We start from the raw sequence: 14,161 nt of genomic DNA, 5'->3' as shown, positions 1-14,161 counted from the left end.
AAGGCCATCGTGTGCTGGGAGAGTAAATATTTTGCACGTATCCTAACTGCAGTTCTGAGTATTTTTACTGTTTGAGAAGCCTAGAAAAAGAGTTTGCTCTTTCCCTTAGCGAGATCCTTTGTTAGGTTTCGTGGTGGTGCATCCCCCTCCTGCTTGGTCTGCACTATGATCTCAAAGTGACTAAAACACTCATTTCACAACAGATTTTAAACACCATGTGCCTGGGTTTCTTTCCTGTAATTCCATGTTGTGTTGTATAATCCCTGAAAAACATCCTTTTTCTCCCTGCCACCAAATACATCTAAAGAAAACAGTTTTTCAGCTCCTTATTCCATCAATGCTTGAAAAGAGGTCCATCTAGTAAAAACTCAAACTTAATTACACACCTTCTTCTCTGACCAACAGAGGTGAAGAGAGCTCTTCAAGATATCTGAAGTATTTTTATTGAAATCAACAGCCTGAGATAAAATCTCAATTGGATCTTGAGTGTCCATTGGGCTGCAAAGGACTGGGGAGTATCTCATGGGTGTGTTGCTTTCCTACTGAATTCAAGCTAATTCCCACCTTAAATTTAATGTAGAAGTTGAGGAAATTCATAAATTCAAAGCAAGACACAGCAGAATGTGCAGCATTTCCAGTGAAACTGAGCTTGCCCTGATCTCATTCCCAAGATGTAACATGGCTTCATGCTCATAAAATCCTGCCCAGTTTTGCTGAAAGTTTTATGAACTTCATTCAGCCTGGGAATTAACTCAATTTTCAGCCTGACAACATACCTCAATAGACAGTGTGTGAGTGGGAGGATGGATATGTGGCAATGACATAGGTTTTCATATCTGTTTCAAGTAATATTTTAGAAAACAAGAACATTAATAACAGCTTGAAAAACTAACTTCAGAATCAATTTTGTTCAACATAGCTTGGGTCTAATATCTGCAGCTCAAAGCTGGTGGGAGTTTGTGTCTTTGATGCCACAGCCTGGAAACTGAAAGTGAATATTCCGAGTACATCCACAGAGGGATCTGCTTCTTGGCACTCAGCTCTTCCTCAGTAGCTGAAAATTCCACAAGAGAGATTGCACTTTTTTGGCCAATTTATTTCTGATAGAGGACAAAATCTCACTGCCAAAGACGATGAAGAAAACCCCAATTATGTTTACCAAGGAAATAACCAGTACAGAAGCAAGGAAATGAAGGCAGTGGGAATTCTCCCTGTGCTGGTGGTGGAAAGCTCCAGACAGGCAGGATTTTTCCAGCTTATGCCTCACCTCTCATAGCTGCTCTGTCAGGTTGTTCTTTCCTGACACTGATAAGCAGATCAGCTGTAGTTTAGGGCTGTATACTTTCTCCTCTCTCCCTCTCTCTCTCTGCCTCTACACGATGATAAAGAGAGCAGTGGTGCTGCTGTACTTGCCAAACCCCAAAGTAAAAGGACTCCTGGTGTGCTCCTGAGTGAAAGGTGCTGCTTTGTGCTGCTTTCCAGCAGTGTCCGTGGCCTGGGAGCCATGGAACCCCTGGATAGATGGCATGGAAATGGCATGTCTGGAGTGCCATGACAGCTGACACACGTGGGCACAGCTCAGCCTGTGAAACAGGCTGTGCCTATGCATATTCAGCTCCTGATTAAATGTAAACTCATTATGTAAATGCACAGGCTTCGCAGAGCATTTCCATTTGCTGGGTGTTTTCTTTGGTAGATCATAAATCACTGCCATGTTAAAAATCAGTCAGTGTATAAACTGTGTCAAACCCTTCATGCAATGAAATAATTTTCAAAATTATATTCATTGTCATTAGGGCAAATCTTCCACCAAGAAATCATTTTTCTAATGACATGACTCAACAGACAAAAGAAGCAGTGGCGATAATAAGGCATCATTCCTGTGCAAGAGCTGATTGGAAAGTCAGAAGAGCTCTGTAACATTTTAAATTATTGAATTTTGAATTGCAGAAAAGATATTTCTGACTGCTACAAAACAAGCTGGTTGTTTTTTTTCAGGTGTATTATCAAATTCTTTCCACAGTTCATGTGTAAAGTGTATTAAAACTGCTGCATCCTGATTAAAAGGGAACTATAGTTTCTTTTAATTATTGCAGGAAGAAAGATTGTCCTTCAGAGATTTTTTCCTAAAACTACAAAAATGTAAATTTATTTCCAAGTTTCCCTTCGCTGCAATTTCCAGCCAAATGTTGGCTTTCAGCATCCTTAAGAAACCATATTGCAAAGAGCACAGGAAATGCTGCTCTTGCTTATAAAAGATCTGTGACTGTTGTGGGGTCTTTTTTAACAGACTGGGACACAGGTGGTTTTCCCTGAGAAGTGAGAGTGGGAAGCCAGGAAGAGGTTGGTGACTGTGGCTGAGCTCTGGAGCAGCCCTGTACCATCCTGAAGATGAGAACTCATCGTTTTCTTCATTCTTTCTCAGTGGCTTGGGACACCTTGACTCCGACTAAGGCACAGCTTAGTGTGGTTTCAGATGAAGAGCAAAGATAATATGTGGTGGGCAAAATGAAATGGTTTTGTGGTTGGGCCAGTGGCTCAGGTTAAATGAGGGCTTCCCACACTTGAAAGTAATTTCAGATTCAAGTGTGAATGCAAATGGAAAAGGTCACTTTTTGAAGCAATGCCCATGCAGGTGTTCTTGTTCTGTAACAGGTGTGCACATTTTGGTACTTATTAATCCTTTCAGAAATTCTGCCTGTATTTTGTGTGGAAAGAATGAGGGCATCCAAAAAAAAAGCTGCTGCTTAAGAAACAGCTCCAGCACAAGGGTTTCTTTGGCTGGAGTCCTGCTGCAGATGGGCACACACAGCTTTCCTGGGGTCTCTTTGGAGGGCTGCTTGCTCTGTTTTTCCCTGTTCCCAGCACACACCCGACACACAAGAGAGTTAATTGTCAGAGCCATCCCTGGGAAGTTGCTAAGCAACATCAGCTCTGCCACCAGGCACTTCTGCTGCCACAGGATGCCTCTGGTTCAGCAGATGATTCTGCAGTCCAGCAGGGAAATGCTCAGAAAACTTAGCTCACCTCCTCAGATCCCACAGTCCAACTGAGCTCACCTAATTAAAATAACGTAGTAATTTAATTTTTGTAATTTAACTCCAGCTCATTAAAAATTATTCCCAGTGTAAAATTTGTATAGTAACACTAGTTTATTCTGTTAACAGCCAATAATTTCAGATGCTTAAACTGATCACTCCTACTTGAGATGAGCTGATTGCCTTTATGATTTTAAAGCATTATTGTAGGAAGTGAACATATCCCTTGACATCCCATGAGGCTGAAGCAGGGTGAACACCTATTCAGTCACTGCAGTTATGCTTCCTAGAACTGAGATTTTCCAATATCATCACAGATTTTTTCAGCCTGGAATCCCAATCAAAGCCTAGGCTATTGGGGAACTTGCAACCTTTGGGTAAACCAACAAGTCTTACAATCATTAGAAACACAAGGCTGTGTACTCTGCCACCCCAGCCTGATTACAGATCAAGAATTCTGGGCTGCATCATCTGCTCTTAATGGAGCCTGTGCCCTGCACAGTTTGCTCTCTGTGTGGAAGGTTCAAGTCCTGAATACCCTTGAGACAGCAGCAAAACTCCTAATCAGTGATGCAATCCATTGTTATATCTATTCTCAGAACAAATAATTTTAGGGCTGCCAGAGGTAATAAAAACGACATTTTTATGGGTTGGTGTCCTGCAGTGATTTTGAGGTCTGACTGAAGACAATGGCACTTTTAGAGGGTTTGCTTTCTGTGTCAATTCTCTGTCGTCAAGCAAAGTAAAAGTCACACTGCAGCTTCTCTCCCTCACCAAGGGCTCGTGCTCTCTTTTTGCCTCACTCTGCTTAAAAAACTTGTAGGAACTTAATTATTGGTCAAATTTGGCTGAGCTTGGAGCCCTCAGAAGCTACTGGTGAAAAGATGAGATAAACAAGCACTCAAAAGCTATGATGAAAGAAGTTTCTTTTCCTTAGGGAACCAGCCTTGGTAGCCTGTCTTAGTAACCCCAAAGAATCCATTCTTGTACAAGTTTCCAGGCTATCAAAAGTACATGGACTTCAGCCTGAGGAAGGTACCTTGAATAAATAGGTTTTCCTAGATACTTGTTAAAATGGTCTATTACTCTTTCTTTGGTTTTGTTATGTATTTTGCATAAATATTGATCATTCTCATTTTCTACGTCCACTTATGGCACCTTGTTATCAAGTTTAGCAATATCACTGTTTTAACACATTTGATTTTTCAATTTCTTTGATTTTTTGGATTCTCAAAAACTCTCATGGTCACTGCAGGCAATGGCGGAGTGAATTTCATTGACTAGCAATATAAATGCTTTATTTCATTGCCTTTTCTAGGCTTTTAGGAATATTTTATATGCTATAGCAGTTTGTAGGCCATAGATAGAAATGGCTACTCTAAAGTTACCCTTTTATTTCATTTGGTTTTATTGTGTTTATAGTCAGCCCCATCCTGAAACTGTTCCCAGCTAAAGTCTGGACAACATTCTATAATGCTAAGCCAGAATTTTTTGTGTGTTTTGATTTTCAAGCATATCTGTCCTACCTTAGTCTGAAAGAGATATGTGTGCTGCTCTGGGAAGTGGAACCACACCTCTGGAAACCAGTGAAAGTAAGAAGGGTAATACCAAAATAATCCCAGGATCAATCACATTTTATTGATGATTACAGCAGAGTATAATAGTGACCAGCACACTGCAAAGTGATAAGTACACTGTGAGAGAAATTCCAGGTTTTTTTAGGTTACTGTGAGTCTTATCATCAACTTCAGTGGAATCAGGATTTACATTTTTTTATTTTGGGGTTTAATATACTTACATCAATTATACTCCATAGCAAATTGACAGAAATCTGACATACTCTGTTTCTTTAGTTTTGCTTTCCCTCTCTTTTTTCTCAGTATTTTTAAAAATTCACTGTAACCTTCTCAGCTAGCCTTTAGTTTCTTATCTGTGTTAGGCAGACTCCATGTACCACTTTACTGTTCACAGACTTTTTTCTGTTGAGCAGACAGCAAATCTGTTATTCTTTTTCTGTTTGGATGTGGAGTCTGAGCACCCCTGAGGTAATCCAAGATCCATGAAGGGGCAGCAATAGCACTGTGCCATGGCTGGCAGCTAAAAACTGTTCTGCACCAGCCTCTTCAGTGCACAAGTGGTTTACCTCGGGGGACTGGTAATGACATGAGGAGCCTCCTCCACAAACGTGCTGGAAGGGGCCTCACAAGAGCATCTTGTTAAAATTTCCCTTTTTTAAGTGGAAATTGCTTTGCCTCAAAGGTTAGCCCTTTTTACATATCATTTAATCATAACTACAAAAGATGACTTATCTCTGAGGCTATAAAAACGTTTTATCTCCTGACACACATTACATTATAATGTTTGGGGGGATTTTTTTTGTTGTTGGTTTTGTTGTAGTTTTTTTGTTTGGTTGGGGTTTTTTTGTTTGTTTTTTGTTTTAAAAAAACCAAGAGAAATAAAAATTACCAGCAAAAGGAATCCAATATTACCTAAGAACATTAACATTCCAGATTCCCAGATAAAGCCCCCTACTCCCCATGTCTAAAGTCCCAAATGGAATTGTGAACACCACCATCAAAATGAAGACCATTTTCACCCATAAAATAACTACATTCTTCACTGTTTGTGACAGGGAGGTGACAACAACTTTCTATTATTAAAGCTAATAAACAGGGAAATCATTGTCACCATGGTTCTGCTTTCACCAAACAAATCAAATTTGTCACTGATGGCACACTGAACATTAAACTAAGCAAAGAGAAGGTACAGGGTGAAATCCTGGTCCCTCTGGAACCACTGGACCTTGGAGCTCGACCTTGAATATCCCTATAAGGGAAGTTATTCAGTATCTTAGCATAATCTCTTTTTTTTCCTCTTCTGTGCACCATAGGAAAGCATCCTGATGATCAGCACTTGTGGGTTTCAAGTGTCCTTCACAGGCTCAGATGATCAATACTGCTGGAATACTCAATATATCTTCTCTAAGTATGAGCAAATAGTCATTGTGGCAATGGGAGAATGTTGAAAGTACATGTAAATATTAAGTCGATAAAGAAAAAAAAAGAGAAGATTCATGGAAGATTAAATTGATCAACTTTAAAAGTAGGGTCAGTTTTACAATACAATCATAAGTCAAAAAATTAAATTTTCAGGTCAGCACCTGAGTGGATCCTTGGTGGTTTTGTACAAACAGAAAGCCTCATGTCTGTTCCTTAAAATTGAACTCAAATTGATTTGAATCTCCTGTTTTCTGAAAAGTGGCTGTCAACTTCCACAATGAGTATTTGCTTAGTAAAAGGTAACCTGCTATTTAAAGTGTTGCAAAAGTGGCTTAAGTGAAGTCTTATTTTCAGTCTGTTTAAATCAACAATTGCAGTCTTGTGTAGATGCACTTAAATCAATGTATAGCTGCCATAGAAAACTCCACCCTTTGAATTATGCTAGACCAACATAAACCAGTTGTAAATCAATTAAACTGTGTCCACGCATGGATTTGCTCAATGTTTAATGAAATTGATTTTAAAAAAATCCAACTGAAACCACTGCCACTTTCCTTTGCAGGCAAAACCTATATTATGTTCATTTATTTGGAACTAGATCTCCTCTGGCAAATGTATTGAATAGCCAGCAGAGCTCTGCAGCTGAAATGCAGAACATCAACCTGAATTCTTGGTCTTTTTCTAGATTTGACTAATAAATTTTTTTTGCATGAAGCCATGTTTCTCCCTCACTGAGATTTAACCCGTGCATTTTTCTTCCCAAATGGGTTGGCATTTTTTTTTGTTGTAGAGTAAGCTGATTAACTTAATCCAAACAGGATTTCACCCTATGTTTTTGTCCTGTCAGTAGCTGCATGGACTCCTCACATCAGCAGTTATGCTCTTAATGAAATAGCCTGGCCTTTCAGTTTGATTTATGAATACAAGCAAGGAAAAAATTAAATTCAGTCAGAAAAATTGTCCATGTATTGTCTAGCCAGGATATTCTGGTAGGGTTTCCTTCATATCTAGGAAATTGATACTTCCATGAATTTATAGCTTCTAACGACAGCAATCTTCAGTTGTTCCTCATTTTAAAAGCTCTAATTAAAGCTCCCACTTTTTGTACTTCTGGAAACGGTGTAAAGAATAATCATCCTTGTACATGTATCCCTTGGTGAACTGATATTTGTTTTCCTATCCAGAATTCATAGTATTTCTTCTATAAGTGACTCATTTTGGTGAATACCTTCAAAAGGCAGCAGGAAAGAAAAAGTTCAGACTTGCACAACCCCAGTTCCTAATGCCTTATCTGAAAATCACAAATCTACACATACATAAAAAGCCAAATGGGTCTCTTTGGCTTTGTCTAGACTTTTATTTACCCCAAAATACGGCTGTTATTCTGATAAAAGCTATTGCTGCTCCCTGCAGTTTCCCTGGCCAACAGGCAAAGGCAATTCCAGCTACAGTCACATTTCTGCTGGTGTTGTGCTCATCCCCATCACATGTCCTGCAAAGCACCCAGAAGTTCAGCAGGACCATGAAAAATTAGTAGTGGTGTGGCCTTTCACACCCATATGACCTGGAGTAATGTATACATCTAACAGCATTAATTTTGTACATGCTCATTATTTCCTACCTGCACTGCAGGGCAATACCAGGTTTCCCAGTGCCAGAGCCTAATTAATATTTTCTGTGGTATGGAAGGAATTATTTGCCTGTAGTGGACTCTTCGTTGTTCTGAGTTGTGTTTTTCTGTAGGCACTCTGAAGGGAACTTCAATGAAAACGGATCTGGAAAGAAAACAGACTGGGATGTACCAAGGGCAAACCTCTCTGCCAGGCAGAGCCCTCTCAGGGCTGTTATTCCCAGCACAGCGTGAGCACACTCTTCTCAGTATAACACTACCCCAAACACCCAAACGCTTGGAGATTTTTGAGGGAGAAAAGTTAGAAAACCACCTTGGATTTTCTGTCAGACTGGTACAGTTAGCTTCAGTAAAATATCCATATACGGAAGGAATGTAACCAGGAGAATAAATAATCGGACTTGACATGTTTCATTACCAAACGTGGAAGTTCACAATGTCTTATTTGTTGGCATCAGCATGGAGATTCAGACCACTATACCCTCTGGAGACAGCTCTCCCTTATTTTGATGTTTTCCTGCCTCTTTCTCACCTAGACTCAGCCTTCCCCATCCCTTATTCCTTGTCTTTTGTACACATTTTTGTTCTATCGGTTCAGTCTCTCAAATCAAAATGTCCTCTTTTCATCTTCCTTCCCTATGTTTCTTGTCCCAGATCTTATATTTCCTCTAACAGTGCTGAACATGTAAAATTTTCTTAAGAAAGGATGGTTTTTGTCATTTGAGACTTTCAAGCCTAATCAACAAGAGTGGAGGTTTAATTGGTGAAACACAGAGAGCACCAGCATGCTGCAAGTGATGCCCAGGTGTTAAAAAAAAATTACTTGTGAGTAGAACTGCCTTGTTAATGTTTAGGGCTGGACATGCTTCAGGGATCTCGGCCCAGGGAGAGGCTGACAAAACTTGGGAAGAAGGATAATGGACAGTGATAATGGACACAAAGAAGACAGAATTTACAGATCACAGGCAGAACGCCCAAGATGAGGAAGTTCCTACCCAGCTCCTGCTGCCACCTTTTCCTTCAGTCTTGTGCCCTCTAAAAATGTCTCCAAAAATGGTTTGATTCTCAAGCTACTGGTCCATGGGGCAAAGGTAAATAGTCTAGGAAATAATTTAATTTTCAGATAAAGTATGTGTTTTATTCAATGGTGACCCACAAGGAATTCAGATGCTTGAGAGGCTGTACTGAGCAGCAGACTTAGGAACTCCTGCTCCAGAAACTGTTTCCATGGTTAATTTGACAATAAACTTTTTCTTGCCACATATGAGATTTTTGAGTATGTAGAAAGACTTTTTTTCAGCCTCAGATTTATAACCCGTTGGGTTGGCAAAATCTTTATAAATTCCTTTACTGTGCATTTTGGCCTGACTTCATCTTTCATGCAAAGCATCAATTCTATTTCTGTTCCCCAAGCCCATCTATTTTTATATGGGGGCTTTGTGTGTCACTCTCTGCATGGTCCTGGCTGCCACACTTCCAGCCTTCTTCCAGTCCCACATTTTCCAGAGCATTGTCTTCCCAAAAACTCCTGTCTCCCGTGACCCTATTTCCAAGCTACCAGCTTCTCAGTTCCTGCTATTGTCTTTAGTCTCAACCTGGCACTTATCCCAGGGCTTCCAGGCACAGACATCTTTTCCTTGTCTTTTCCTTTTGCTTTTCAGAGTATTCCCCCTCTTGCTCCTGCAGACCCAGTTCCCTCCTGGCACAGGTTCTCCTGCTGAATCCCAGCCGAGCTCCCCTCTCTGCTCCAGCCCCAGCCCTTGCTTTTTCATGCTGCTCTTCCCCATCATTTTCAGCAGAAGCAAAGAATTCCTGTGTGATGGCAGTGTAAAATCATCCACTAGGGTTTTTTTTACTGATAAACAAGATTTATCCCATTCTTTTTGAAGAACTTCTAGCATATTTGGGGAAGCCTTTTAAATTGTTTCAGAGAGACAAATAAAAAGTGCCTATTCCCCCCTCCACCACATTCCCAAATGCATCATGATTCCCAGGAACTCAGCTAGAACTTTGCAATTAGGGAATTTTAAAGCTTGTCAAAGCTGCAGACAATCTGAGGCCAGACAATGCAGCATAGACATAACACAATTAGAGTGAGTGTTCCAGTTATAAAATAAGTCGAGATGTGCATAATAGGGAAAGGAGTGAACAAGGGCAGAGGGGGAAGTGAAGGGCTGAAATTCCTTCCTCAGCCTCAGTGGTTCTTAAACAATTGCATGGAGCTGCATGCTCCAAGAGGGTTTGAATTTGTCTCATTACTCTCTAGGGTGGAAAGCTGCTCCTTCTGTCCTGTTCCTTCCCCAGACAAAACCTCCCTTTTTTCTATTCTGGGCTCAAGCTTATTTCTCTGTTTCCTGTAAAATCATATTCTTCATGCAGGTGTGATCCTTGCAGCTCTTAAAATCCAGAGCCACGGTGACCTGCTGTAATACAGTTCAGCAAATAAACAAAGCAAATGGGATTTGTTCACTGATATTTTTCTCCTAAAGACCATTTTAACTCTTGTGCCTCTCTCTGCTCCTTCAGCTGCCTGACTGCTGGACAGTCCCAGGCCACACTTAACCACTGCCCTATTTCCTTTATTATGGCAGCTCAAACTTAAAAGACTCTGCCAGCTCAAACTCCATAGTGTGTCTGATAAAACTGATATTTATATTTTTGTGCAAAGCCATCAGGGAGCCACAAAAACATCTCTTAGTACAGCATGCTCTGCCACCAGGACCCTTTCATGGAGTGACCTCCTTCAACAAAGAGCCTCAGCTGATGCACTTCTTCATTAGCAAAGTGTTGTAGGGCCTTCTGGGCCCTGTGACTGTCCTGGGGTATCTGATCTAATTTCTTAATTTTAATTATTGCTACAGGACTAAAGGCAGCAATTCAGAACAGTGTTTAACACTGGGGAAAAGAGAACACACTCTACTTTGCCTGTAATAATTTGGATTTCTTTGCACAATAGACAGGGTGCTAAGCTGAACTTCACAGGAGACCTCTATGAGTGTTATTAATTTATTTTTAACATGGTAGGATAGTATATACGGAAAGGCAACTGAAAATACAGAGGTATTTATGCAGGATATTAATTTTTGTACTTAAAATTCTTTCTGCAGCAGCTTGGAGGCAGATGACACTCCCTGTTCACCTCACTGGGGGAACTCAGGGTTTAAATAAGGCTTCTCTAACTAGTTAAAATTTCTTGGCAGTTTATTACCTTGGTCCTTAATTACATTCATTTCCCTATGGAGATTCCTTTGACAGAGATTCTCCATCACATGACTGCTGGAAGATTTCCAGCAATTCACATTATTCCCCATTAATTTCAGACTCAAATATTGAGTAGTTTTGGGACTGAAGAGACAATAAGACTGAATTTCTGATTTGTAGAGCTGGATATACATGTCCTGGGATATCGTATATACTATTAATTCATGCCCCATTGGATGTCTGAAGTGTCTGCTGTCTAGGGGAACTCTCAAAGTTTGTGCTTCAGCAGCAAATCAAAAGGAATAATGTGATGATGGCTTAATGCCTCTGAAGGTAATGGAAGTGTCAGAGACTCTTTAGCTCATGATATGAGAAGCTGATGAGAGAATACAAGACCTGAATGCTGGAATTAAGCACAGACTGAAACACTAAAGTTTGTAGATGGTGGAGGTTAAACTTCATTTTCTCTGTGTAAGCCACATTGATCACTGGATTGCATGCAGTGCAATAGGTTTCAATGGTTGTGGAAGTTTTGAACAAATCCAATTGGACTTGGAGGCAAAATGGAGCTCAAAGGCATTTTCAGACCCACGGTGTCTATATCAGTTTCTAACCAGCTGTCTGCCAGTACCGTTGAGAAGAGAGCCCAGTCTGAAGTCACAGCACAGCATCCCTCCTCCACCAGCACCTTCCTCAGCCTCTCTCTTCAAAAATAATTCCAAGCGTCTCTTAAAAAAAGGAGTTTAAGGAATGCTATGTGGATTCCTGTGACAGGAAATGTCCTCCAGGCTTCCCCTGCTTTCCAATTCTTAACTGCCTTCTCATCTGATGATGAAAGTGCCTGTGCTGTGCTGCCACAGCTCCTGGCAATTTCTGAATAAGTAACCCCTCCATGGCACTGTGCTCCTACCCAGCAGGTCCTTGTATTCTGATAATTGAAAAAAAAATTCTTTCATTTCCTCAGAGATCTCTGGATGATGTTAATAATTTACCATGTCTTATTATAGAGGGTTACTGTTCTACCCAAAAGGACCGAATTAATCAGGCCTTTCAACCATAATCAGATGAGAAATGCCTGCTTTTCCAGCTAATTCCCAGAAATAATGCCTGTCCATAAAGGAGGAATTGAGCCTGACACGAATGTACTTTTTGAAATCATACTGCTATTAGCCAGAGCTTGCTACATATCTGGAAATAGAGCCTGCAATGCCAAATAGAACAGAGTAATTTGTTTTTATTGCTGAAGGACTCCTAAAATTTCTTTATGCTAATTTAACATTTTACTAGGATGTATCTGGTAGTTTCTGTGTTATAGGTTGAAGGGGAGGTGAGGGGGGAGATGCTTGTTTAGTTTTCACTGGCAAGTCCTTTTTCCTCTGTAAAACTTTTGAAGTATGTCTCTAGGAGAAATGTAAAATCCCCAGTGTCTGTTCCTTGCACGTGTTTCCATTCAGAGGGTTACAGATGCTCAATCACAGGAAACAGTCGTGGCAACACAAGAAACAGAGAAAATGAACAAGGCACTGCAAAGCAGAAGGAAATCTGCACAAGTACAGAACCCAGGAAATGGCAAAAGGACAGATATCTACATGGACTGGATATGTGAACTTCCAGGTATTACTTACCTGTACATCTTGCAATGTAATTCCAGCACAGTTGTAGTTTTAGCTGGTTTGTGACTTTGGAGCCAGATGTACCCAGAAAGGAATCAAAGCACTAAGGTAATCACAATAGCCATGTATGTGATTTAAGGTATAGATATTTAAAAAGCCAGTTAAAAAAGGAAAACCCTGGAAAGGCCTATACATCATAAACGTGTGTAAATATGTATTTTTTAACTCATTATTTGAGATGAAGGCAGTGTTGGGATATGGTGAGCAGATGTGATGTCCTGGTCAGGAGCTTTTCCAACACTCAGCACCTTCCCTGATCATTTGGTATTTCTTCTAGGACAGCAAGTACTTAGGAGGGACCTGGGAAATGGAAACTTAGAAAGCTTTGTGGGTTTTAGCTGATGTAAAAATTATTCCTATCTAGTATTTATTTAATAAGTTTGCCAAATGCAGCACGTAAGTGCTTTTAACAGAGACAGGCATTTGAAACTGTGGGAGCTCTGTATATTCGCTAAGACACTTTACATGCAGAGATTATTTCCTTTCCCATCAAAAGGCAGACAGAAATAACAGAATTTAAACAAGGCCATTGCCATGAATTGTGAACTTTCATACTAAGACTCCTGTCTTGTGCCATGTTTTTATACTCAATGTCTGAGTGGTTTTGAGGAACTCTGACTACAAAACAGGGACAGGGAATCATATTCTAGGTGACAGGAAGTGGGAAAACGGGAAATAACTGGACCTATGAAAAAGAGGGGATGGGCAGGAGCAAAATGGGAGCATCTGAGACTAAAATGAAAGCTACAGGCAGTAAAGTAAAGAAAGTAAAGTAAAGAGCTGTAGAAGGGTAGAAATCACAGTACCCCATAGCTCAGTAACCTCTTTTATCTTTATTTCCCTTCAGCTCACTCCATCAATGCATCACTCAGGTTATTCAAGCATTAGCTGGTGCCATTCTGCAAGAGCAGCTTGTTTTGATGAGTCCAGAACGTGGATTCAGCAGCCCCTGTGGGCTCTGAGAAAGCACAGGCAGGCACAGCAGGGTCTTCTGCAGGCACTGCTCTTCTAAAGCAAAGTGATGCTTTCCTGCAGGGAAACCATCTCTTTGGTGCACTTCAGTGTGGAGATAACAGTGTACTATCTGCAAACAAATTATCCCTATTGATCTGCCCAGTTAGGTGTGCCTGCCAACATGTCATTAACTCCCTGCCACAGCTGGAGGAACCTGAAACCTGATAACACAATTTAAATGCATCCTTCTTGCCACGAATTCATTCCCTCAAGAAAAACTCTGTGGAATTCACCTTCTCTCTCTTGCTGGACCATTTCACATCCCAACTTGCTGTACCTATTCCAGGGGATAATAGTGTGTGCTTGGAGGGGAAAAGGTTTTTAAATGTGTTAGTCATGGTCACTGGTTAAGATTTTATATACAAGTAGAGTAAGCAATTGTAACAACTAAAAGGAGCTTGGTGGGAAACAAACAAACCAACCATTAATTAATTAATTAGTAATTAATTAATTAACGCTAATATCACAATATTAAAGGGTTTTTTCTGGTTTCTGCAAAGGATGCACTTTGTAACTGAGTTGGAATTGCAGCTGGGCTGAAAAGTTCATTGAGAAGCATAGTCTTTCCTGATTAGCATAACTCCTGGAAAATCTGAGCTGTCTTCT

Source organism: Sturnus vulgaris, chromosome 5, assembly GCF_052056855.1.
Source record: "Sturnus vulgaris isolate bStuVul1 chromosome 5, bStuVul1.hap1, whole genome shotgun sequence".
Taxonomy (NCBI): Eukaryota; Metazoa; Chordata; class Aves; order Passeriformes; family Sturnidae; genus Sturnus; species Sturnus vulgaris.
The sequence above is the reverse complement of the archived record's forward strand: the minus strand, read 5'-3'. Positions refer to the sequence as shown.